At 38.6% G+C, this 24403-nt stretch overlaps 1 protein-coding gene and 1 long non-coding RNA gene across 6 annotated transcripts in view; one reads left to right on the forward strand and one right to left on the reverse strand.

Moving 5' to 3' along the window:
• The window catches only part of PRKN (parkin RBR E3 ubiquitin protein ligase), a 704427-nt gene that overhangs the window by 59471 nt on the left and 620553 nt on the right, over nt 1-24403 (reverse strand). The gene's annotated exons all lie outside the window — the stretch shown is intronic.
• LOC113942926 lies at nt 11589-14034 on the forward strand. Of its 2 annotated transcripts, none has more exons than XR_003526112.1 (3): nt 11589-11731; nt 12563-12627; nt 13831-14034. It is a non-coding gene; the product is annotated as an uncharacterized LOC113942926 (long non-coding RNA). The 2 variants fall into 2 exon arrangements; XR_003526113.1 differs by having other exon boundaries at nt 11589-11721.

Raw genomic sequence — 24403 nt, forward strand, 5'->3', positions numbered from 1 at the left:
TTTTATATATCTCCAATGTCTTCTCATAGATTCCTAGCTATGCCATAAAATTAAATACATTTAAAGTAGAACTCTTTATTTTTCTCCCTATTGCGTCTTTTGATTTCCATGGGCAAGAGGACTATCTTTAGATGTATAACTTGCCACTCACCATTCATTTTTACCTCTTTAATTTCTTTGTGATGCTTTGAAGTGTTTTTCCTATTCATACACATACCTGAAAATGTTTGATGAGAGCTGTGCTAGCTTGTGTTCTGGTTAATAAAATATCCTCTTTTCTTGCTTGCATTCAGACTGCTATTGCAGAGATCATCTACCTAACCAGTAACTTTAGTTATGTCACTCTCCCTCTGCATCTTCCTTCATCTTTTTTTTCTTTACATATTTAACCATAAGCTACTTGTCATCTTTGAAAGACCTTTCACAGACTATTGTTTCTTTACATACCATTTGTCATTCACCAACACAAAATATTGATTCCGATCCTTATCAGTCCACTGTGACAATGTCAGTCTCAATCATCTAAGTGTATTATTCCTTCCCACCTTAGTGCACTTCCAGCTCAGAAAAGCTCCCTACAAATAGCCACACAGAATTTCTTTCTCCAATTTCACATCCTTGTCAATGAAGCATCTGTTTGCTTTAATGTCTACCTACAAAAAAACATGTGAACAATTATCTGCTGAGATTCCTGCTTGCTGTCCTGTCATATTATTTCCCATACACCCTCACTTCTCTATCTGTTGTCTTGAGTCTTCTTTTTTTATCTTTGTTACTGTCTTTTTTGATAGCCTTTGCAGCAGGATTTGTTTGTTGGCTAGTCCATATGAATTGCACAGCACAAAAAAACTCCTGCATGTCTGAATACAGGTACGAGTTTACAGAAACACCATATTTGAGGTCAGAGAGGGAACATAATGAGATTAACAAAGTTAACAGTTTCCAACTCAGTATTACACTTATGTTTGTATTATAGTTACTAAATGCTTAAAGCTCTTTTCAAAACAGTTTAAAACTGCAACCACTACAGAAAGTCAGATTTATTATAAAATGCACAGAAACGAACTTTTGCATTAAGATATAAACCGCATTCAACAAATTAAAGTTCAGCTTAAGAGAGACATACTTAGACAGGTGATGGGATAAAAAAACCTCCAAAATTCTCAGTTCCCTTTCCTATCCATTCTTGAAAAATCGTACTGATGATACAAAGTAATTATCAGCAATTTAAAAAAAAAATAAATTATTCCAATATTGATGTCTTGGCAATTGCCTATCATTATCCTTAGTAAGCCTATAGGAGACACTGTTTAAAATCTATAGCTGTATTCTTAGAAAAATCAAAAACTTTTGAAAGCATCTTGACATGCACTGTCTCTTTACCCTAAATGACAGCGACAAGATGCCCAAGATACTTTCCAACCAGACAACAGAACAAAAGCACACAGATCTATAATTAGGTGTAAATTCTTTGCCTGAATGAAAGGCTATTATTGAGCCTGAAAATGGAGTTTGGAAATCTAGAGTGCTACCTGTGCAATGCTACACATTATAACCAAGAACATTAGGGAGTCTATTATACAGAGGCAACCACACACCCACACAATAAAAGCAGTGTGCTCATGTTTTCTTTCCTTTGTAAAGTTTTTTGGAAAAAAAGATAATAATAAAAATATATAGAGCAATTTTGAGTTAGGAATTCAAAGGCTGTAAAATCATTATCTGACACAGGGAGAACTATCATATGGAAAATTACTACCTTCAATATTATCTTGAATGTTTGAAATGCTTTATAGAAAAATGAGAAACATTTTTTTCTTATTACTAAGCTTTCAAAAAAATTTTGTATGTGCAGTACCATTCTACTAGAAAGAGCTGCACTTAGGTCTGTGGTGTGCCAAGCACTCAGACGTGCAGGTGACAAACAGTATCAACCATTCACAGAAAGTCCTGGGAGCCTGGCTGACTGTTGGTAACTTCCGATAATGTCTTCAGAATTTAGAAATGTCCTTTCATTTTTGTCATCTTTGTGAAAAAGGAAGACTGACATATTAATAAGTAGAAATGTAAAACAACCTATCCGCACTAAGCTACTAGTCCGTGAGACATTATCTCACTGTGCTTCCTACAGTCTTTGTGATCCTGATTTGTTACCAGGGCAATATGATTTATGTACTACAAAACAGTAGCCTGCCTCTCTACTACCCACAGCATCTTCTTAAAAACATGTAAGTTGTCCTAGCACTTCATGATGTCTAAATCAGAAGAAATTATTTGTTTTCTACTACATTCGACTTAAATCACATTGACTAGCCTTATTGACAGGAAACATAAGGAACAGGACTGCCATGGTTCTATAAAGTAACTGGGAACTTTGCCCCTTTTAAATTTAAGTCACAGTTTCTCAGTAGTACAGCAAAATTGTCTGCACAAAGCATTGTGACAAAGCCACGCTGTCATTTCAGTAGTGGCCCACGTTTTGAAGTTTTTCAAGGCACTCACTATAAATCACTTCCGAGCCATGAACACTGAACAAGAACCAGAAAACTAATGGGGAAAAAAAATCAGACCAATTTCAGTTCTATAATTTGTTTTAGTGGCAGAGAAAAGTCGATGAGTTTTTACTGTCTTTGTTTCCACCACATAACCTTTAGAAAATTATTTCCAGTTCAGTTTTCCCTTTTAGTTCTAAGGCAGCAGCTACAGGACATGTAGAATAAGAATGTCAACCCTTCTACATTATGAGATCCAAACTACATTTTAAATGACAATTCACAGATGAAATTACAAAATCAGGATCTTAGACTAGTTACTTAAGTAGTTCTTTCAGCTATGATAATAAGAGGTGAGCAAACCAAAGAAAAAATAGCATAAAAGAGGAGGAGAGAAGTATCTGTGCTGGAGCTGGTAAATTATAACCTCTTCTTATTCTTGGATTCAAAAACTATCATTGGCTTTAAGTTGATCAAATTCATGTATCACGCTTTGCTTAAAGTGGTGGTGTACCACTTTTGATTGAGTGAAAGGAAGATGGTTAGGAGTAAAGGAATGCAGTAAACACTGCAGCAGGAGATATCATCTTTACTATAACACACTCTCCATCCCTTTATGATACCTTGAGGGTTCAGTCTTCAGTTGGTATTGAGTTCTCAGAGGCACATAACTTTCAACTTTTTACTGTGGAAACCAAGGCCCATTCTGTTTCGTGTTGGTTTTTTTCCTTATCTTGTTTGGTTGGGTTTGTTTGTTTGGTTGGTTTGGTTTTTTCCTTTTTTTGGTGTGTGTGTGTGTTTAATATTAAATATTTAAAATATTTTAACATGGAGATGTGCATGTTGCTCAGCAGGTCTGAAATCTCAATGCCCTCTTGCATTTCTGGAGTTAGATCTTCAGCTGGTATAAACTGATATAGATGTTTTGTTTCAGTGAAGCAAAGCCAATTTACCTCAACTGGGAATTGAAACTACATCTGGTAAAGCATTCTTGGATCTTGGATACATAATAAAAATTAATATTCATGCAATAAATAGTTACTGTAGATAATTAATAACTGAAACACTCACTAATTTTTCATCTGTCAAGTGGAGAAGAGTCTATTTCAGTTCTATACCAAATATGCAACTAGTTTCTAACAAAAATATATTTTTCCTTGAATAAATGTCTTCATTTATTTTTGCTAAGGCTCTTTGAAAAGTCATTTGAAAATGCTTTACTAAAGAAGACATAGAAGGGTAAATTAAAGTACTAAGTGATGGATAAGTTTTAATATAATTTTTCTTCTTTTTGCTCATGTGTACCTCTCTATGATTAGATAGTTGTTGACATTTTTCACAAAACATGCTGAGGTTGGAGTGAGTGCAGATTTATGTAATTAAACAGAAAGACCACATGTTATCACTTTCTCATTCAGTTCACATGAAACTCCAAGTTGCCTAGCAAGCAACAATAAAAGACAGAGCACTAAATCTGATAAGGTTTGCAAGCACCATCAGAATGGAACAACTGGTTTGAACTCAATAATTAGATGCAAATGTATACATTTTTTAATTTACAGCATTGAAAGTAAAAAAAAAGGACAGTCTGTGACTGGGCAATGTGTAAGGTACTGTGAAAAGTGCATTCTTGCTGAATGGATCAAATCATCAGCACAACTGAACATCTCTCACAATTAATTATATATATATATCCACCAAATGGAGAGATACACATTTTTGCTTTATCACAGATGCTGCAGCTTCACATTCACAAGGTGCAAAGTTCTTTTAGGACTAAGAGCTATTTTACGTATTTATTTATTTTGAATTCCAGTGGTACAGTAGAAGTTCTTACCCAATTTTGCATGCACTGCATGGTTAGCATGGAATATGCTTTTCTATTACTGAATGCTTAATGACTTTCTGCATTAGTTTGAAGGCCTAAGGCAAGGAGCGAATGGTTAGTACATTTGACCAGTCATTAAAGTGTCTCTCGCTGGAAAGAAAACCCTCTAAGCCAAAATGGTACTTGGGTCTTACATTAGCTGGCTACCCGACCCCTACACCAAAGTTTTTATATAAAAAGTAGCTTTTTGAATAATGCTTTAAAAACTGGAGAAGGAGGTGGGAAATCCTCTTTTCACCTTGTTGCAAGAAGGTGACACATCCTGAAATCCAAACTGTACGCTAAAGACTGCTGCAAGGATGTTTCCAGTAAAAAAGGGGATAGCCCTATTTTCTGTAGACGGAGGTGAACCTTGCAGTTACACAAAAAAAAAAATAAATTAAAATTACCATTTTAATTCAACAGAATAAGCTTGAAATCATAACACTTTTAACTTTTTTCTCTGCAACCTTCTTTGGCAGTGCAATCTGAAAAGTTTGATTTGAAAAGTTCAACAGTTGGTATGGGAGACAGACTGTCCACACTATTAATGTTTCGGGCTTTTATTTCAGACCAGCTTTAGCCTGTCTTGAGGATGGAGTGCTCATTAGCAGTAGGAATGCATATATAAACTCCTGGACCTCATCCTTCAGCTTAATTTCTTCAGGACAAAAGGTCAGTTGATGTGCCCTAAGATCACACTATGATGTGAATCAAAGTGCAGTGAGTGGGAAAAATCAAGAAATTTGCTTCAAATAGGCTCTTCTGAGATGAAACTTTAAGGCTTACACATATTATGATATTCTGAGATATTATGAATTTTAAACAACATTATTTCTTCTCTAAAGTTTGTAACTCTTTAATGGAAAAAAGAATGTTCTCTCCTCTCCTCCTTTCCACAATTACTCATCCGGACACTTTGTGGAGAGTTTTGAACTGATCAAATATAAGAAAGAATGACAGAAAGAGATAAAGAAAGAAAGAGAGAGAGAAAAAGAAAGAAAGAAAGAAAGAAAGAAAAGAAAGAAAGAAAGAAAATACATTTTTGTATTAGTGTGGTATTCTAAACAGTACCTTTTTAAATCTTTCTGATACAAAAAAAATAGATGAGTACATAGAAAATTAAAAAACTGTTTGCATGAAGCACCCCAACATCTGAAAGGAAAACAGTTTAATTCTTATCTTCTGATTATGGATTAAATCTGTTTCTTCAAATAGTTCACAGAATCACAGAACCACAGAATATGCTGAGCTGGAAGGGACCCACAAGGATCACCGAGTCCAACCCTTAGCCCTGCACAGGACCATCCCCAAGAGTCACATCATGTGCCCCAGAGTATCATCCAAACGCTTCTTGAACTCTGTCAGGCTTGGTGCTGTGACCACTACCCCAGGGAGCCTCTTCCAGTGCCCAACCACCCTCTGCGTGGAGAACCTTTTGCTAATATCCAGCCTAAACCTCTCCTGACACAACTTCAGGCCATTCCCTCGGACCACTGTCACCAGAGAGAAGAGATCAGTGCCTGCCCCTCCTTTTCCCCTCATGAGGAAGTTGTAGACTGTGATGAGGTCTCCCCTCAGTCTTCTCTTCTCCAGGATGAACAGACCAAGTGACCTCATATGGCTTCCCCTTGAGGCACTTTAGCATCTTTGCTACCCTCCTTTGGACACTTTCTAAGAGCTTAATGCCTTTCTTCTATTGCAGTGCCCAAAACTGCCACAATATTCCAGGTGAGGCCACACCAATTCAGAGCAGAGCAGGACAATCCCCTCCCTTGACCGGCTGGTGATGCTTTGCCTGATGCCCCCCAGGACACAGTTGGCCCTGCCAGGGCACTGCTGACTCATATTGAACTTGCCATTGACCAGGACCCCCAGATCCCTTTCTGTGGCACTGCTTTCCAGCACCTCATTCCCTAGTCTCTACAAACAGCCAGGGTGGCCCCATCCCCATCCCAGGTGCAGAGTCTGGCACTTTCCCTTGTTGAAACTTGTGAGGCACTGGATCATATTATTGGGTCAGAACCAACTTAGGTGTGTGTACGTGTGGGGGGAAAGGCCAGGCTGTATCCCACATGGCAGCCCCTGCAGCCTCGTGGGGAGACCCTGGAGCAGCTGTCAGTCAAAAGGGCAGCCTGGGGGCACACCACTCCCTATGCTCCCTGGAACACACTATGCTCCCTGGAACCCCCAACCCAGCCTTAGGTTGGCTGGCACAGGGAGAGCAATGCCCCTCACCTTGCCCTGGAGCCAGAGTCACCAGAGATCCGGAAGTCCCACCTGGGAGGGTTGGTCACAGCACTTAAAACCAGCAGCACATGGTCTCCACCTTGCTCTTGGGACCTGCCACCTACCTTGTGAAAGGTATGACTCTTGGGTGGTAGCTATTTAATAATCTATTTTTCTCTTATTCTCCTCTCTTCTTACTCTCTCTTCTTCTCTTTCTTAACAACTTCTTAATATTATTAACTAATATTATAATATATTATTTAATTTTATATAATACATAATAATATATTATTAATAATAGTAATTCTATCTTTATAACTTGAGACTGGTGGGTTGGACTTTGCTGGGTTGTATGGGTTGGCATGTGCTGGGTCATAGCTTTGGTAGAACACCTTGTTTTGACTGTATGTTACCCTTCTAAACTTTTGCCAAGACCATTATTTTCTCCCATATTTTCTAAACTTGTCAGTAAAAGTATCTCCTGAGAAAACTTGTGTAGGTTCTTCCTCTTTGCTCTGCCTCAAGGTAATAAAGACTGACGGTTCTCAAAACATTAGGTCGGCAAGTTTTTGGAGCCTTGTATATTTTTAAAAATAAAACTCCTAGCTGAGTTTGTAGCTCTGGGGTTGGGGTTTTACAGAGCTTCATGTAGTTGGTCAAGGTCTCTCTACAGGGCCTCCCTGCCTTCGAGGGAGTCAACAGCTCCTCTGAGTTTTCTGTCATCTGCAAACTTGCTTAGTATCCCTTCCAGTTCTGCCTCCAAGTCATTTATGAAGATGTTGAAGAGCACTGTGCCCAAGACGCAGCCCTGTGGAACCCCACTAGTGACAGGTCACCAGTCTGATGTTACCCCATTCACTATTACCCTCTGTGCTTCACCCATGAGCCAACTGCTCACCCACCACATGATGTGTTTATCCAGCTGTGTTTTGGACATTTTGTCCAGAAGGATCCTGTGAGGGACATTATTGAAAGCTTTACTGAAATTCAAAAAGATTACATCAACTGGCTTCTCTTGATCAACTGGGTGGGTTACTTTGTTATAGAAGGAAATCAGGTTTGATAAGCAGAACTTTCCTCTCATGAAGCCGTGCTGGCTGTTACCAATGACTGCGTTGTCTTTCAGGTGTTTTTCAATATGTCCCAGAATAATCTTCATAACTTTAGCAGGAACTGAAGTGAGACTGACAGGCCTGTAGTTTCTGGAGTCCTCATTCTAGCCTTTCTTGAAAATCAGGACAACGTTCACCAGCTTCCAATCAGCTAGGACTTCTCTAGATTCCCAAGACCACTTGAAAATCATCTACAAAACTGAATGGCCCTCTAGTTTTTACTATCCTCACAAGGAGGCGTGTGTATGGTCATCAACACCAGTTGCTGTTCTTATGTATAATGCTAGGCATGAGTGGTAGAGATTCAACAACATTGAGTTTTGTCCATCTCTAAACGGGGGACTGACGCCTCAGAGCTTTTTTGGATTTTTTAACTTTTGTAGCTTTTAGAAGTAGTTGTGTAGTAAATGTAGATTTTAATGTAGCTGCATTATATCCCTTACTCTTTATCAATCCCTCTAAAATTCCATTAGCATGTTTAGTCTTCTTTTCAAGGCAGAATTGTAGAAAAACACCTTTGTTTAAGAACTTCTCACCTGACGCCTGAACCAGAAGACATCACGCAGACAAAGCAACCCTCAAGCCCAGAATTTTGAAGGAGCTCCAAGAACTGTGCGTGCTATGAAAACGATAAAGATGAGGAAAAAGGGGTCCCATACGCCCCCAGACCCAATTCCCAAAGGGGCGTGTTGGGGGGCAGAACCGGAGGTGGACAGATCTGGGATTGGATGGACCTTATTATAGAATAATAGAACCATTGCCTGGGCGTGCATGCATAGTATGTATTCCTCTAGGCCATTGGCCTTATTAAAGGACCTGCTCGCTTTATCTTAGTTTACATGCTAAATTGGCCTGGAGTCTTTCTCTCCATGGTCTTTTAGGCAACATGTTACATTATGGTGGTATGGTTCAGCCTGGCTTTGAGCTGCTAAGTGCTGCCCAGAACAACTGGAAAGCTGTGAAGGATTAGCTGGTAGTACATAAACCAGCTGAAATTTAGAATTTGAACCCATGCAGATCTGTAATTTTCACATTACTTACTATGCCGTGATCAGTGATAAAACAGATAATGATGCTTATATTCTAAGGAGATCAACTCCATTAAGTGTCATAACTCTGCTGACTAAACTCTACCCAGCTCTGTGGTTAGAGCTTCCAGTTAGCTAATTCCAGGTCCACTGATTTAAGCTAGATTTATATAGAGATCCCACCAGATTTAGTTAGAGATTAATCTTCAGTTAATCCTTTTCAGTTGTGTTGAATTTATTGTCTGCTTTGTTTCACAATTGTTATATTAGACAATGTCCACCGTTCTACTGAAATGACCAGGCTGCAAATGAACACATACTGTTTTGCAGATATCATGCCAAATGGCTCACCAAGGAACTGTGCAAGGAGGTGTCCAGTAATGACCAATATCAGTTGCTTCATAAGAGAGAAAACAGACTTTCCATAATCCACTTTCCTGTGGCTCTGACCTATCTATGTTCTGTTTGGCAATTTCTCTTTTGGCTTCTGATCCCATCTTCTAATCTTGGAAATTTTTTCAAAGCAACCGTAGATCAAACTTTTCTGAATGGTAGCATTTCTTCAAAGAAGAAGTGAAATCTTTCTGGCAGACACAGTTGTCTATTCCTCTGTAGCTGTATACCTGTTCATCGGTTATGTTTTTTACAGCCAGTTTAATTTTTTTCCTTCTGCCACTGCTGCCTGGTCTATGTGGACAGTTTCATTGAAGTCCATGCAGCTCTGCTTTTACCTTTTCAGAATCAGGTACATGACAAGTCCTTAAATTCAGGACATTTGGGTTGCACAGCAAGGGCAACTCACCAGTGTGTATTAAAAAGCTTTTCTTTCTCAAGGATAAGTGTGGATGTCAGGAGCATGAATTTTACTACTGAAATGTTGATCTCCCTGCTTGTATATCAGAGATGCCTAAAATACCTTTGGACTTTGCTTGGATATTCAAACCTATAAACTACCTGACACATTTCTTATTCTCACTATTTGCTTTGACAGATAACAATGGGAATGTTTTCAGCAGAAATCCTCTACATCACTTGTTCTAGAACAGAAGGACAGGGATGATTCTGCTTCCTCAACTATCTGAAAATGAAAAGGCATTCAGAGAGTGATTCTTTCTCTTGACTCACCAAAGCACCAGCTCTGCACTGCAGGGTCAAGGTGTCTGCATCTACAGAGGGGCTATGCTTCGAAAAGTAACCCAAGTAAAAAATTGATTATCAATCTCATACCATTTTAGCTCTCAATATATGATATAGGAACAGACAGCTGTTTGGAAACTTCATTTTGGCTTGAAACTCTATTATCTACAGTACCACTTGATGCTCCTACATGGATGATCTCTTGGCTGACTCTGACTCTGGGTGGAGCTGTGCCATCTGAACACATGTGCCATCTAAATTACTTGGACAGTATTGCTAGAGGTTCAGTGCCAAGTGACTGTAGGTTTAGACAGGCAGCATACCTAATATTGTAAGTGCTGCCTCCTTTGAAAAAATCCTGTTCTCTGACAATGCTGAAAAACTGACTTTACTGCCAGTTGTGATTGCATCTGTTGGTGCTTAGAGAAATTCTCCCCCTCTAGCCAAATCCTCATAGCAATAAATGACCATTCAAATGGTGTTAGACAAGGAGGGTCCTCATCCACCTAGGAAATTAAACCCTCTTTTATTTAGATATTAGAAAAATAAGTAAGTTTGTTCAAAACTGAAAGGTCTGCAGGGACTCAATAGCTACAGTGCTTCTTTTGGTATGTCTGATTTCATTCTGGCAAGTCCAATTAAATTAAACATTTTTTTAGAAACACTGCAGAGTGTGGTATCAGCGCACCATTTAGGGAGCCACACCTAACATGCTGCCTACCTGTGTTTGTATTCATATTCACTGTAAAATCTGGACAACTATCAAAATTATGTTTAATTTGTATATTGGCTGTCCAGAAGAGATGCAAGACTGCCAACAATTCAGAAAATGTTTGACTGCACAGAGTACTGATGGGAAGAAACACTGGCCAAATTGCTTATGCAGGCACAGTTCTGGGAATTTTCTGCTCCACAGAATAATTAGCTTATTAAATCACTTACTGGAAGGCAATCAAACACCAAACCCTAGCTTCCAGTGAGGACACAACAAAGCTAACTAGTGTGGTTACTATCACTTTGTTACCTAGATTGTATGTGTCGTGGCTGTATCTAGTTGCAGATTTGCAGGAAGAAACTTTATGTATGCAAGTGTGCGTGTGTTTTACAGGAATAGGTTAAATACATATTATTGCTGTTGAAAGGAGTACCTAATCTTACTGTATGGAAATGAACTGCACTGCTAGAAGACCTTTCCCTTTACCTCTCCATCAAAGTTACAGATGCATTCAGCCTTGGGTGATTTACAAACTCAGTCAACTAAGTTGTATAAAGCATGCAGCCTTTAAGTTAGTTCTTCTTGGATATGGAATAATAATCACTAATTAATAATAAGATGAATATCTGAGGGACTTATTCAGAAGGAGAACAACTCTGTATTGATTAATATGGTACAAGCCCAATCTCTTCAGACAAGAGTTTTTCTTTTTCCTAGGAAACTTGCTTGAGAATGAGAGAACAGAAAAAAATCTATGACTTTAAATCCATGGCAGTATTAATAGAAGTGAAATTGTTTAAGAGAAATCCCTTCTACTTTTCACTATTGAAGGATGTGTTTAAAATGACTGCAAAAAACCCCAAAAACATTTCTGTGTATGAAACTGCTGTGGTTCCTTGTAGGATTTACTGAATGCTACCATTGACATCTCATGGTGATCAGCTGTGAGAGTACTAGAGACAAACCAGAATCAGTATGACTTCATCACACTTAGTTCTGACTCTTAGTGGGACATGCCACAATAACAAGTAGGAGTGAACTCCTACTTCATGGTTGTGTATCACCATCCATCACACACTAAAGAGACCAAAAGACAAAAAACAGATGTCAACTTACATGTTATTAACTGAAAAACTACTGGGTGAGCTAAGGTGAACTTCAATTTAATACAAACTGGCATACATTACTCTAATTAAACAGTGAGACTCTCAAGGAAGCAAGGAGGTTTCTTAATTAACTTAGATGATGCTTTTCCTGAGGAAAAGCCAAAAGCACTTAATATTCCAATGCAGTTAACTTGCAGAAAGATGTATTCTTTCTCTTTTCAAAAATATCAAATACAATTTTTAACCAAGGACAGAAAAAAAAGCAGGCCTATTTCTGTCTGGGAGGGTTTTAAATCAAACTTGTTGACTTAAACAACATTGTTTACATCAAGAGACTCAAAGGAAGTTAAAGGACTGATTATCAGGTATTCCATTACCCACTAAAAATTCACTAGAAGTTTATTTTCTGCTTATTGGTGGAATTTAAATATTACTGCAATTAAATATATTTTTTTTCAATGCATAACAATACAGTTTCAAGAAATTCTGTTACAGTTTGCTGTTTTTATTCAGTGATCAACACTCCAGTCTTTTAGTACCTTCAGGCACAATGCAGCTAATGTTTTGTATATATTTGTTTTCCTGGGGTATCTCCACAGGGAACTGGGTACATGGTATTGCTCCAGCAGGAATTTTTTTTTTGCTGTTTGCATTTGCAGAAATTTATACATATGCCAGGGGAAACAAGGTCAGAGAACTGTCCCTTTAGAGGAATAGTAAGCAGTATTGTAGCTGTTTATTCCTTCTAAAACGAGCAGCAGCAAAGGAAAATTCTTAGAACGGATGAACAGAAAAATATGTTAATCTGTTTACACATACAAATACAGATACACAGACTAACATTTTATGTAAGAAAAATCGCCACCTTTGAAACAGGCACAGTAGAATCATTTCCCAAGATGAGGATACTTCAAACATCTTTGGGTCATCATCTCAATACTGTAAGTTTCAATTACATTCTACTGACAGAAACCTCGATAGGGAAGTAAAGAACCTGCTTTGCTTCTGCTGGACTCTGTTTTGCCCTGAACCAAATAATAATCACCAGAAAGATAAACTGACCACCCAGAAATAGATAATGCAACATGGAATGGCAGCTTCTGTAGCACTAAAATAATTTAGAAACACAAGACGCATTCAGAGTCAGAAGGATTTGTGCCCCAAAATCTCTTTGATGCTTTTAAAAATCTCCCACTGTTTTGGTTTTATTGTCTCAGAGTTACCCCGGCAATTCCACACACTGCAATGGAATAATTTGTGATTCACAGTGGAGTACATAAGAGGAATATCATATCCTTCATCTCTACATGACAAAAAACTTCCTTTTTTTTCCAAGGGAGAGTTTATAATTTAAATGGTCAGACTCAGAAATGGGAGTATGGAACCCCGAGGCTTTGAACAAGCTTCTTAATCTTGCAATTTCAGGCTCTCCATGTGTAAAAATGGGGGTAATACTTTCTCTCATTGTAACAAATAGACATTAATGAGAGTGCCTGCTGCCTCCTGACATGGGACAGGTGTCTTACTGCCTGTCTTATGGTCCAAGAAAAGAGAAGAGCAATGCTTTTGCTCATAAAGCCTACAACAAATGGCATTCTGGAATTCAAATATCCAATGTATTCAGAATGTGGATTGAATAGAAGTACTGCATTAACTGGCACTTGATTTTAGTATAATTTTCCAGTTCTTAAAAGTTTTAGGGGACACACATCTTTTCATATTTGTCCCTTAAGGGTTACTTATATTTGCACTCAATCATACTGGGCCTGCACCAGTGGGAAATGTATGTACCAGCTCCTAACCCAAGGTAGATTCTTGTGTTCCTTTGAGATGCTGATGTGATAGGTCTCACAGTTCATCTCCTACACTACGTGCAGCAAAAATCACCCTGGCACTATGCCCTGGTGGGCTCATTGGGTTGGCTTTTGACCTGTTTGCATTGCAGCCTGTATCACTCCCTAGTATTGTCTAATTGACCCATCCCTGAGAGGGATTTCTACTTAGACATGGTAAACAATGTATAACCTAAAGATACAAAGCATCTCATAAATTAAAAGAGAGAGTGCCGTTAGCTCAGTAGTTATTGTCAAGGAGCTGGGTATTTGGATCAGCTCTTTTCACAGTCCTCTTTCTTTTTCTTCCAGAGTGGTAAACATGGCTCATTGCCTCTGAAAAGGAAGATACTTTCCTGCATATCTAGTCACATCCCAAGAGGAGAAGCCCTAAGTACTCCCTGACATTTATCTTCCTTCCAGAGCCACAAGAAACTGTAGGGTAAATCCAGTACCCTTCTAGCACAAAGGAAGTACAGCATCGTACTACAATATTGAATTAAATTCTATAGCAAAGCAGACTGACAACTGCTGTTATCAGTCTTATTCAGTGCTTGCACTGAAACTTGTGGCATTCTGCAAAATCTTCAATGTTGTGAAACACTTTCATTGACTTCTGTATTTGTGGTGGGTTGACCCTGGCTGGATGCTACTCTATCACTCCCCTCCTCGGCTGGACACAGGAGGGAAAATATAACAAATGGCTTGTTGGTCAGGATAAGGACAGGCAGAGATCACTCACCCATTACTGTCATGGGCAAACAGACAGTAACTTCGGAAAAAAACTTTTGGGAAAAAGAAAGTTATTACCAGTCAAATCTGAGTAGGATAATGAGAAATAAACCCCTAAATTTAAAAAACACCTTCCCCACGCTGCTCTCTTCTCCCTGGGCTTAACCCCAGTTTCCGTATCTCCTTCTCCCCAAAGACAGTTCTCCAATGTGTATCCTTCCCCAGCTGCAATTGCTGTCCCAGTTTTTTCCTCCCTTCTTAAATATGTTAGGCCAGTGGTGCTGTCACCATCACTGATGGGCTCAGCCTTGGCCAGCATCAGGTCCATCTTGGAGCCAACTGGCCTTGGCTCTATCAGACATGGGGAAGCTTCTACCTTCTTCTCACAGAAGCCACTCCTGTAGTCCGCTCCACTACCAAAACCTTGCTGCACAAGGCTATTACAGTATTAAATACCAAAATGAACATCACATACTAATGTGTTATTTGTCTCGCCGTTTAGTTTAGGATTTATATTATTTTTTACCCTCCCTGTACTTAAGTTGCCAAGAAATTTTCAGTAAGAACCATGGACCTTTCCAAAGCCATTGAATTAAGTTTAATTTTTTTCTCAGACTGCGTAGGACAAAGCCATGACATAAAATCACCACTATCACAAAGCACTTCATTATTTTTAAGTGACTGAAACACTTGACAACACATTCATAGCAGTGCATGCATAAAGACTGCTTAAATTCCCATCTATACTAATTATCCCACAGAGCTTGATAAAGTTGAAATTTATATCTGGTTTATTCAAAAACTTTTGCAGAGTTCCTACTAAGGCTCAAGATAACAGAATGGAAGATATTTCAAAACTTGTATGTTTTAAAAATCTTATACTCCTGAATTCAAAATTTTAAAAACAGGATATAAAAGCTTCATGTTTGGATGCAAATGAAACTATGAAGTATGAGCAGAAATAACAGCAGGAAATCAGCCTACCAGCAGCAACCTTTCTTTGGAAACTCTTCAAGTTAATCTTATTATTCAATAACTTTCACTACATCACTGAATCATCATTCTGTTATTTATTAAATTCTTCTGTAGTCACAAAATCCTATCAAGGTTCTCCTTTCATTTTAAATCCATCTGTCAGGCTTCGTTCCTATTCCCTACAGACCACTTCTATGATAATAATGCTGAGAAGTCTACACTAAATTGGATAGAAGGAAAATGGAGAAATCCTTGAAATCAAGCAGAGCTCATATTTGTTAAACTGCAATAACCTACTGTACACTTCAGCTGAATATTGTTTGTAATATCCTCCCTTGAGTACTGCAGTAGTGTTGGATACTACTACTTTAGCAAATTGAGCAGAAAATAATATAGTATTTCTTTTGGCTCCACATTCTACTGATCTAAGGTAGTGGTGTTTTTTTTTTTTTGTTTTGTTTTTTTTTTCTTAATTTAGCTTTTTAAAAAGAAACACCATGCAAGGAATCTTTGCTACACTGCCAAATCCATTATATAGATACAGGTTGTGACAGAGAAATTGCATCTAGTTGTTCCTGCACTAACTTAAGTAGTTCCTGCTCTCCTGGAATATAATGGCAGTGGAGGAATGGTGGTCTCCCCCAGAGATCTAGGGCAAGGAACAAGAACTCTCACAAAAACTGTTTTATTGAAGAAATAAAGATATTTTCCGTATTTCTTAGTTAACAGAGTGAAACAGCTGTTAAGAAGTACCTTCCTACTGTACAACCTATGTCCTCAAAAGCTCTATACATTTGAGCTGACCACTTTTCTCCTTTCCTGACTTTTTTACTTCTTTTCCAACAATCCAACCCCAGGGCCAGCACTGTGCTCCACTGTTCATGTGAATGGGGACGTTGGGCCATGGTCACATCACTACTTTTCCAATTGATCTTGCTACTTGTAGCAGGTCTTTCATGTTTAGCCTTGTGCATGTTCCTATGATTAATAATAACATGTAAATAAACGGAATATTGAGGAAGTAGCTAAAATATAAATATGTGCAAGGACAATGTTTTTTTTCTTCAGTAATATGGCTTTCAATAATTTTTTTAAAAGAAAATTTTAAACTTTACCTTGCTTATCAAAAAAACTACAAAATTAAACTGAACTGATTCATGACCAAAATCAAATTTTCCAAGAAAATCTAAAGAAATCGCTGAATGAACTCTTTATGGTTCAAGTAGTAAAATTAGGCTCTTCCAAGGATTCTTGTGTTCTTCAAAGATCCTGCAGAGGAAATTAATGCCTGTTGTCGTCCTTGCACCATAATGTGGTAATTAATGGCCAAATAATTTTCTGTAGGCTGAGGTACAGGCAAGGGAAAAAATATCACACTTCATTAATCCTCTGGGGAGCTGCAGTAGGTTCTCAGGGAATTTAAATACAAAAAAAAAAAAAGATGAACCTTGAAAAAACATGACTGTTATATAATGTAAACAAAATAGGATGTCTTGAATGCCTAATGCTGAAAGAAGTGTGTTTACTCAATATAGTCAAGAAATTTTTCAAGATCATGTCATCCTTTTGTAATTCTTCACTGTTTATGACTGTTAAGAACTACTGCTTTGACTAGAACAGCCAACTTTTCAGGGAAAAGGCCAAATACTTTGCAATCATGAATTGCAAGTTTTCACTTATTCAAGCTGTCCCATCATTGTAAACACTGTCTACCTGTTTTATGGTGTGCAAATTACCAGGCTCGATGAATCCTTGTTGCAGGATTCTCTTTGCATACCACAATTTGGTGTAAATATTTCAAATAAGTTATATAAAAAATACTAGATCATTCAAACCATTGCCCAACATGTTTTCAGTGCATCTGCGAGCAAGAGCTCTTTGCACAGAGGAAAGCTCAGCTTTAGTATATGCTGCAGTTTGACAATGAATGAGCAAGACATGCAAATGACTTCTTAACACTGAAGTCTTGAAACTTTTGCACAAATGATGCCACAGACAAATCTGAATCTACGAAAGAATATAAACACATCATATGGAGGGAACAAAAAGGCCAGGATGCATCAACATGAACACTGTAGTTTGGACCTAAAATGCACTTTTGAAGCAGAACTCCTAGCCACCTTCACCTCCAATGCTTTGGTCCACATTTTGATTTTCTTATTAAACTGAACTGAAAAATGTACTCCAAGAGCTCATGCACTGTCATATGCTGCTAGTGTACACTATATCTACAGGATAGTTTAGAACTAACCTGAGGCAGAAGTTCTACAATGTTAATAGTGTGGTCACTGTGTCTCTGGTACCAACTATTTCACTTTGCAGATCTCCTAATGCAACTCTCATTTGCTAACGCAAACAAAGTCAATACTGACAGGACTGTGAACTATAAAGTATTCAAATAGGGAATGATCCTCTGCATGTTTTGAAGAGATACAGACCTCAAATTGTATGTGTTGCAGTCTGCAGAATAAACTTCATTTTTGTGTACATACAAAAACTTGATTACAGAATCTTCAAATACAAATTACTTCAGATTGAGTCTTCATGCTGCCAAAAGAAGAATGTGGGCTGGAAGTCTGGATTCACATTTTTGTCTTGGAGTCTCAGCTGCTCTTTCAAACACTTTCCAGTCCCGCATGAAATGAGAAGTAAAATCTTGACCCCACTTAACCTGAGAATTTTACCACTGACATCAGTGGGACAGGGGTTTCATTAGTAAAATGCATTTCAATGCAATCCTTATAGACCTTTTTACAAAGCTCCTATTAAACTTGAGTTGAATTAAGTGGAAACACAACAACACAGTCATCTAAGAACACACCAAACAGCATTTTTAGGAAATTCCCCCTCAAAGATTATGGTCTAAGTGTCTTCTGCTTCATGAACATTCAAATGCCTACTACATTGACGTGTCTAGACACTTCTCCTTACAGACTTCATGCACCTCAAATAAGAATATCAGGTATATTCAAGTAAGAGTATTAGGCATAATCATACTAGTTCCACATCTGAAAGGAAAATTTGCAAACTTCTGGCCAGCTACTGATGGTAAAATACATTCAAAGTTCACACTCTCTCCCACCAATGAAATACTATGAAAGAATTGCTTAGGCTACAAACTCCCATTACTTGCATTCATACACATTACTATTCCCACAAGCAAGGAAGTTGAAATAATGTTTTAGAAGAACCTTCTCCTAGGCACTGAGATGACGTGATCTAATATAATGCCAGGATGCTAAATCCAATATCATTGATGGACTATCCACCAAACATTAATAGCTATAAGTAAACATGGAATAAGATAAACACTTTCATTTAGAAGGGGCTATTAATAATCCATTAAAAAAAGCAAAGATATTTTCTATATGCTGCATAAATATGGAAAAATGACATCCTACAGGCTGCAAACAAATGGCTAGGAAAAAATATAAACCCACTTCTTTTGTCCTATATTTTGCAATAAAGTACATTTTGAATTACAGAAATCTGTGGCCTATAGGTGCTGAACCTAGACAGTTGAAGGAACCATCCTCTCATCATTAGGTCTTTGGTTCAGTTCTACCCAAAACATTAACAGATTTTTGCTCAGGAGGTCACCTGGAATGAACTGCTACCCTGAATCAGTTTCCAGAGGACAAGGGTTCGTATTGCAAGTACCAACTTTAGCTCACAGTAGAGAGACCAAGAAAAAAGAGATTTGTGACTCAGCTAATTTTCTCATCCTAGAGATGGCCTTCAGGTCAAAGCACTAGCATGATGACATAGGACAGCCTACTATTTGGTGCATGACTCACGCATAGCCATCCATTGACAGTGATTACAATGGTTGCAACCAGCTTATTAGGGAGAAACAAATTTTAACAGACAATAGGCTTTAAAGAAGATATTTAAAAAGGAAGTAGGATTCACTTGTAATTTATATAGAAAAAAATACAAGTTCCAGTGACGAGACAGTATTTCTCTACTATGAAAAACAAATGAAAAACTCACTACTAAATAAAGTATATTTGATTCAAATGCCACTTAGATTCCAAATTCCACTGTTATTTATTACAAGATTGCTTCAAAGGGAGCATAAAAGATGCCAGTATACACTTTTGTTCACTGACATCAACAATGTCAAAAGCATACTACTTACTAATTAAAACCTCACCTCTATACAATATATCATGATTTGTTAGAAATCAGCAACTCAGATTACCTCATGACTTGTATCTTCCGCTTCATTTTTTCCCTTCCCTGAAAGCAGAGAATTCATGAAAATATCCCTATCAGTAGATAATTTCATAGTAAGGAAGTCTGGGTATTCCTTTCCAGTATGTGGAAGACTAATATACCATAGGTCTCAATAGTATATTTATCTTATGATCAAAAAACACCTTCTTTAATGGTTTTAATTCAAATAGCTATGCCCTGAATTTGTCCCTGTAACAATATTTCAGAATTACAGAATTACAGAATATGCTGAGTTGGAAGGGACCCACAAGGATCACGGAGTTCAACCCTTAGCCCTGCACAGGACCATCCCCAAGAGTCACATCATATGCCTGAGGTTATCGTCCAAACGCTTCTTGAACTCTGTCAGGCTTGGTGCTGTGACCACCAACCCAGGGAGCCTGTTCCAGTGCCCAACCACCCTCTGCATGAAGAACCTTTTGCTAATATTCAACCTACACCTCCTCTTACACAATGTCAGGCCATTCCCTCAGGTCCTTTCACTGGTCACCAGAGAGAAAAGATCAGTGCCTACCCCTCCTTTTCCCCTCATGAGGAAGTTGTAGGCTGTGATGAGATCTCCCCTCAGTCTTCTCTTCTCCAGGATGAACAGACCAAGTGACCTCAGCCACTCCTCAAACGGCTTCCCCCCGAGGCCCTTTACCATCTTTGCTGTCCTCCTTTGGACACTCTCTAAGAGCTTAATGCCTTTCTTCTATTGAGGTGCCCAAAACTGCACACAGTATTCCACCAGGTGAGGCCATGCCAGTGCAGAGTAGAGCGGGACAATCCCCTCCCTTGACCAGCTAGTGATGCTTTGCCTGATGCCCCCCAGACATGGTTGGCCCTCCTGGCTGCCAGGGCACTGCTGACTCGTAGTCAACCAGGACCCCCAGGTCCCTTTCCGCGGCAGTGCTTTCCAGCATCTCATTTCCCAGTCTGTACAAAAAGCTAGGGTTGCCCTGTCCGAAGTGCAGAATTGGGCACTTTCTCTTGTTGAACTTAATGTGGTTGGTGATTGTCCAGTCCTCTAATTTGTCAAGGTCCCTCTGCAGGGCCTCCCTGCCTTACAGGGAGTCAACAGCTCCTCCCAGTTTTGTATCATCTGCAAACTTGCTTAGTATCCCTTAGCATCCCGTCCTTCTAATTTAGTATTTCTCTAGTGACAAACTAGTGAAAAATACTAGGTACTCTTACCTACTTTCACTATTTCTTCCAATGAGAAAACTGCCTTATAAAAAGGGTACCTGTTTTACAACTTAATTAGTTTTCTTCTTTAATGATAATTACAATTTCAGTCTTACGTATTTATTTTGTTTTCTCCATTTATATCTGCTTTACTAGCTCTCAGTATATTTAGAAGCCACTTAAAACTCATTCTTATTACTTTAACAGGATTTTGTTGTCTTTAATGCATTATTATTCATAAGAATCACATTTTTTTTTACTTTTGTCAGTTTACCTTTAACAGAAGAGCAGTTTGGTTTCTTATTCTTTAGCAACAAAAAGGAGTAGCTTTTTTTTTAAGGGATCAAAGACCACAGATCGGATTCTATGTTTTTGTATAGAAAGATGCATTTGATGACATTCCATTTGCTGCTGTTCACCTAACTTCCCTTTCATATACTCTTGGTGATAGCAGTATTAATCTTCACACACAGTCACATAACATCAGAATTCTTCCTAAGCATATCTCAATAATCTTTTCCTATAGCATTTCTAGGGAGCAAATTTTCCAGAAAATTAATATATATGCATGCTTCTTCATGTCTTTTCTCCTAGTTGGTTGGGGGTTGACAGAATTTATTTCTAGCCTGTGCTTCTGCCCCACATCTCTGTCCATGTTCCTGAAAAAAAGTACGGATAAGTATACCTTCACCCACAGACCCACACAGGCTGTAAGCAACTCACAGAATTACTGTAATTTTACTACCAAATAGCACTTCATTTTCTGGGCTACAAATATGTCAGAGAAACTTAGATGCAAAAGAGAAAAAAGGTGGTCTGATAAAAGCCTTTTTTTAAAGTGGAAATGCCAGTAAATCCACACTCATTAAACAGAGAAATACTTTTAAAGCAACTTTTTATACTAATAGCAGGAACATACAACCAATCTTTACTCTTTTAAAATGTGGGCTCTAAAAGTCCATTAATAATACTCCCTGAATAACCTACTTTTGATTCTCCACATTAAAATGTGAGGATCATTAAAAAGATGTCTAGTTAAGGCTCCAAAATAGCAAGTCAAGTTTGGATGGTAATATAAGTGGGAACAAGCTCCTTTTTGTTCTGTGTTAAAATTTAGGCCAAGTGGCTGAAAGTTTTAATGGCATTCCATGCTAGTTCTCAGTAATGTGTTCTTTGTATAAACCTGTTCTAATTTTTTTATGTTTTGTTTTGGGTTTGTATATTGGATGAATAAATAAAACTTGTAATTCTCTGTTTGTACTAAGAGTGAGTCTCTAAGACAGAGTCACCTCATTCAGCTGAAACCCTCTCTGTGGATGTTCAGTCATACTAACTGCCTTCTATAAAAAAAGTAACAAAGTTGCTTACTGCTGTCAGAGTTTTAGGAGACAACATAGCTACTGGTCATAATAGCTATATAATAGGTAATAGCGGAAGTGATCCTGTTTCTAATTCTCCTGGTGGATCATAAACAAAATTGTTCACTGACTTCCTACCAACTACATCATTAAATGACATTAAAGGTTTGCTGTCTGGTCTTTCCAAGAGAAAGTTCATCACAATGAATGGCCCAAGAATAGCATGTTCATGTTGATGTTTTGAGTCCAGTTTGAGCTAGTAACACACAGAGATTCTTCTGTGTTTGCTTCATGGATGAGAATCAGTTGTTTGGCAGTCAGATGAACAGTAACAGTGAGCAGTAGGGCTTGCATTCTTCTAGGCACCTTACAGACAGAAAATATAAATGCAGTTCCTTGCTTAAATAAGCTTAATGCAGTACAAAGCATGGAGTCCCACAGTGCCATTTTTGCAAACTGTTATTTCAGATTTTATCTACAGTGTAAGGAGTTTTACTGTTAATTTACCTTTTAAAAGTGCAGGACATTATGCATACTTTTTATACAGAGGCCTGAAAATCTTGGTGCAGACAAAAAGCAGATCATTGAAATTAATTAAATTTCAGTGCCTTAAGTGACTACAGGGCAGGCCAAGAGGCTTGAATAAAGCTGATTGCCAAAGAGCTCAGGCTGCTTGTAAGCGCAGGCCTTTAATAGATAATAGAATATAAGGACTGGTGTGAGTGTAACAAGCAGAGCATTCTGCTTGGGTATTACTTTTGAATTTCCAAAGGGTTTTGAATAATTTCTGTGATTTTATTCAGGGCTGCCAAATGTGTTACTAACTTGGAATCTAATAATAGTAAAGTTTGTCTAGATGCATTAGCACCAGGAGCCACCTGATTAGTTTTGAATTAAACAAAAATATGTCCAAAAAGCTTGGGAACATGATTTACCTGTAGCCTAACAGTTCAAAAACCTGCCCTAATCATTTTAGTGGGGGAGAAGCTTGTGTGCCCTTATGAGGTTGCGAGCTATACTGGTGGAGGTATATGCCTCTGGCAGGGTCTCTCATGCCAGACAGGTCAAAACTGAAGGGTCAGATAAAATGTGTCCATGGGCAGGATGAGCTCACTAGCTTTCCAGCAGTCATCCTAGGAGAAGGATAGACATGGTATTTGTTCTCAGACAACTGCAAGAGAAGTGTAGGGAACAGAACAAAGGTCTCTATCTAACCTTTGTTGATCTCACCAAGGCTTTCAATACTGTGAGCAGAAAAGGTCTATGGCAGATTTTGGAATGTTTAGGATGTCCCCCCAAGTTCCTTAAAATGATCATCTCACTCCATGATGATCAGCACGGCCAAGTCAGATATGGCAACGCACTTTCTGAGCCCTTTCTAATAACCAATGGTGTGAAACAAGGCTGCATTCTTGCTCCAACCCTATTCACAATCTTTTTCAGCATGATGTTCCAAAGGGCCACAGCAGACCTCGATGATCAGGACGGTATCTACATTCGATATCGTACTGATGGAAGCCTATTCAACCTAAGGCGACTGAAGGCCCACACTAAGACCTTAAATCATCTTGTCCGGGAGCTGCTTTATGCTGATGACGCTGCCCTTGTCACCCACACAGAAGCAGCTCTGCAGCATTTAACATCCTGCTTTGTAGACACTGCTGAGTTTTTTGGGCTGGAAATCAGCTTAAAGAAGACAGAAGTTCTCTATCAACCAGCACCTCAGGAAGTCTTCCATCATCCCCATATCACCATTGGCCAATCAGAGCTCAAATCAGTCCAGCAGTTTAATTACCTAGGCAGCATCACCTCCTTGGATGGTAAGATTGATGGAGAGATAGACAACAGGTTAGCAAAGGCATATAGAGCTTTCAGAAAACTCCATAAAAGAGTCTGGCAAAATAAACACTTGAAGAAAAGTACAAAGATCAGTGTTTACAGAGCCATTGTGCTGTCTACTCTTTTATATGGGTCCGAATCATGGGTCATCTACCGCCACCACCTGCGACTCCTAGAATGCTTCCATCAATGCTGCCTCCATACAATCCTAAACATCCACTGGTCAGATTATGTGACCAACACATCTGTTCCAGAACAAGCAGAAGTCACAAGTATTGAGGCCATGTTGCTGAGAACACAGCTGCATTGGGCAGGGCACGTCTCCAGGATGAAGGACCACCGCCTCCCTAAGATCTTGCTTTATGGTGAACTTGCCACCAGCTGCCACAAGAGAGGAGCCCCGAAGAGAAGATACAAGGACTCCCTGAAACAACATCTCAGCCTTGGCCATATTGATCAACATAACTGGTCTACTCTGGCCTCCAATTGGGAGGCCTGGAGACACATCACCTATAATGCTGCTGCTTCCTTTGAGAATGCATGCAGGTTCACTCTTGAGGAGAAAAAACAATGCA

This window comes from Corapipo altera, unplaced genomic scaffold, assembly GCF_003945725.1.
Source record: "Corapipo altera isolate COAL_440 unplaced genomic scaffold, ASM394572v1 2b, whole genome shotgun sequence".
Lineage (NCBI taxonomy): Eukaryota > Metazoa > Chordata > Aves > Passeriformes > Pipridae > Corapipo > Corapipo altera.